Here is a 4,241-nt window from a genome sequence, read left to right as displayed (position 1 = left end):
AGCAACAAAGACTCCTTCCCCTGGGACATTTTTTACAGGGAGCTTCATGTAATCAGACTAGGATTTTCTGGATATGGTGACAGTCAGTGTATTAACTATAATCAAACTAGATTTCACTTCATAAAAGAAAAACAATATATTATGTGATTTTAAAAGGTTTTAGTTGCTTGTGAATAACAGCAAAATGTTATTCTCCCAAAACACACTAAGGAGTCAATTTATAAATGTTTTCAGACCCAGGGGAACCCTGTTAAACAAATATGTCCAAAACATGGGTGAAAGTTGTGTGAACCCATTTATCAACAGGCCAGAAACTCACAAACACATAAAATATAAATATTCTATAAAATGTACAATGTGGCCTATCTCTTCCTTTAGAATTTAGGGTAATACAAAAAGTAACATTTCTCATCTACCTTCTTCTGGTGTTATGTTTGGATTTGAGTATCAATGTTATTTGTTACATTTGCTGAATTCATATACATTGTTATTTGGCAAAGTGTTCTTTTTGAATATATATTTTGAATAATAAGAATTACAAATTTAAACAGAGTTTAAAAAATCTGTATATTTAAAATGCTAATTAGGTTAATTGATGACATCCTGAAAAGAACAATTATTATGACACTTTATGATATATGCAGGCAAATTCCTAGTTGTATGAATTGTAGGACTGTACAGAATTGAACAGGACCACTAACTGACATATTCCAGTCCTTAGCAACATAGAATGATCCTTTGGTGTGTATCACTCTGAAAATTACATTAAAATTATTTAGTAGCAAAATCTAATATAAATGATCTTTGTTCTCAAAAAAAGAGATGCTGGAGATTTTGTTGACACTCTTAAATTGCCAAAATACAGAATTACATATAAGGTTAAGTTTTTACTGAATTCTGAACACATGGATAATATAGTTTTGGGACCACTTTACCAAAGCAGTTTCAAATCTTCATACAATAATAGTGTGAAGATTTACTTTAATTTTCCAATCACATCCTTTACTAAATCAGCGTCTTTAAATTAATTATGGTGTTTGTGTATTTGAAAATCCAATCAATTGCAGAAGAACTAAATTAACAGGCATTTGCTTTTCACATGATTGGAGAATTTAAATAAATCTTAATGCATTATGTGAAGTCTCTTAACTTCTTTAGCAAGTCAGCCTCAGCATATGAGACATTAGTGAAGCAGAGAAGTAATAACTGGAAACACAGAGAGCTTAAGATGCTTAAACCTTATTACATGAAGTTGGTTAGCTTTGTCTCCCTATATAATTATTTAACACAGATATTAGATTGTAAGTTCCTCTTAAGTTAGTGAAAGGTCTATGGACTCTACAAAGTTTAGAATAATATGTTGGCACTATTTAAAAAATGTGTGATACTTCCCCCACCTTCTAGATTGTAAGCTTTGTGGGCAGGGTCCTCTCCTCCTAATGTGTCACTGTCTGTATCTGTCTGTAATTTGCAACCCCTACTTATTGTACAGTGCTGCATAATATGTTGGTGCTATATAAATATTGTTTATTAATAATAATAGTAAAGATAATAATAATTATAATATTTTTTTAATGTGCTGATTTGTGAAATGACCCAACAGAAATGAAACTAACAAAGCAACATACCGGTATTCAAAGATGCAACATACATTCTCTTCAAGGCAATACAGCACATATGTAAGAACACGCTACTGCTCATGGATCCTGCATGTCTGGGCTGCAAAATAGCAATAGTGTGAAGTGTCTTTACACATAACTAGCTTTATGACACTTTAAGACACTACCACAGAGAATTGCCCCTTTTAGTAAAATATATATATATATATATATATATATATTTCTCCAACATGTTTTATTCCCCCTTTTAATAAATTATATACATATATATACATAATAAATTATATACTATATATATATATAGATGTTTCCAAAAAATAAATATAAAAATAAAAAGTAAAAAAAAAAAATTAAAATTGAAACGAAAGCACCTATAAGCAGGAGAAATGTAGATGACTATGAATTGATGTGTTTTTTTGTCTCCGTGGCTATGTTTGTGTACATGTGACTAATTGTTTTATTATATTTTAGCCTAATTGTTATGACTATAAATTGTAGTAATTGTGTTGTGGTTGTTCCGCTCCCCTGGTTAGTCAGGAGACAATTGGTCGCTTTTCTAAGCAGGACTATAATTATGTCCTTTTTATATGGTCTGTAAAGACTTCTGCCTTCTCTGTTTGTATCAGAATTGTAGTCAGTGCTAAGTTTTGATACACCTGAACACACACTTATGTCTATGCTTTACATGAATTTACTAAAGCTGCATAGTCGCAGCGTTTGACTACAATCTACAAAAATGCTAATAATGTTATTACCGCACGGCCTTTATCGTATGACCTCTGCATTTATTTTAAAACAGTATCCATTTCATATACATCAAACCCAAAGTAACAACTGCAATATGTGTAATATAATACTTATAAATAGTATCAGAACCCTATCTGTGTATAGATATACCAGCAGTAAAGAACGATAACTACAGCCTTTTGCACATATCATTGTCATTTTATAAGTAAATGATGTGTTCATATTATCCCTGACCTGAAATATAATAAAGCTGGCTTGTGTCATGGTGAAAGAGAAATGTTTATCTCAGGAATTTACAGGGTTTTTACTCATAAACTTGAAGTTTGTTCTTTTGAATGTATAAACTTTGCACTATTTTCTCAAGCAATGAAATTCAGCATTGTCAGAGCTGATATGTACCCAAATCAAACACTAGATGAAAAGGGGTGAAAACGGTCAGATAGAGAAAGTAATCTGTCACCTCTAAAAAAAATACATACAAAAAAACTAAAATAAAAAAAAAACAAACAAAAAAAAAATATATATATATATATATATATATATATATATATATATATATCCTTTCTGTGTATATATATATATATATATATATATATATGTATAGTATATATATTATATATATACTATTGTACCTCTAGTGTTTTGCATATTCCGAACTGAATTACTGGAAAGTTTCCACATCTGAGCTTTAAAATGTGTAAGTGCCCTAGACACGTTTCAGTCAATTCACATATACTGACCTAAGAATGCGTAGCAAAATAAAAAGCGCTAACTATATTTCTACAATCAGGATATATTTATGAACAAAGGAACAACCTAAAAGTAAGGTCTGCTTAGTGCACTTTTGGCTTGCTGATTGGCAGCCTATTAGCCTGGCACCCAAGAGGTTAAAGGCAGCCATGCATCACTTGCACTGAGCCCCCAGCTGCTATGTGGCAGTTCATAGAGCATCAGTCAGTATCTGTGCCTGGCATATGCCCCCATCCATGCTTAGCATGTCCTATAATGAGCATCGCTTTTAATGAATACAATGGAAGAGAAATTACTATGAGGCATTACCTGTTCATTGTACTAATAGGCTTGAATTGGTGGGGAGGAAGGAGCCAGGGGCTGAGAAAGAGCAGACAGCCAGTCCTCTTCCAATAAGGTGCTAGAAATTCCTGTTCCTGGAACATATAATGTCTTTCAAAAAAAGGAAACACTTATTTTGCAACTGTATTCCTGAAATCTGCTGCTAGTAAAGTAAAACTGTTTTGACTGGATTACCATTTACTGACTCATTTACATGAGGCGTTAGGGGGGGCCACATTGCTGGCTGCTTTGGGACTATGTCATTTACATCTATTTTTTTTTTCATGCTTTGCATTCGTTATGACACTCAGTGTTATTTTTCACGTCTTATTACAAGATATGAGAGCAGCTCCCAGATCTCCAGTAGAGAAAAGCTTCTCCATTACCCAGATGGCAGACCGCTGGACATGATTCTAGAAATACATGTGTTCACAGAGCTTTCTCCCTGGAGGAAAAGAAAAACACCATTCATATTTCTGCTCTTTATACTCTGGGAGGATTGTGTGAAAGAGCTGGCTTGGCTTTATGATGGAAATCAAAATACAGTCAGCCAGTCTATAAAAATACTGGAGATGTTAAATGACAGAGTGGAAACTGTATTTGCCTTTCTAATACAATAAATGCAGATTTTAAATAGATCTGAGTATTTTTATTATAGGTTGCTCTAAGACGTTAGAAATACATTAGAGTGACTCGTTACTTTATACCATTTGTACAGAGAAAAGAAAGAAAGAAAGAAAGAAAGAAAGAAAGAAAGAAAGAAAGAAAGAAAGAAAGAAAGAAAGAAAGAAAGAAAGAAAGAAA

This window comes from Pyxicephalus adspersus, chromosome 5, assembly GCF_032062135.1.
Source record: "Pyxicephalus adspersus chromosome 5, UCB_Pads_2.0, whole genome shotgun sequence".
Classification (NCBI taxonomy): domain Eukaryota; kingdom Metazoa; phylum Chordata; class Amphibia; order Anura; family Pyxicephalidae; genus Pyxicephalus; species Pyxicephalus adspersus.
Note: the sequence above shows the minus strand (reverse complement) of the source record.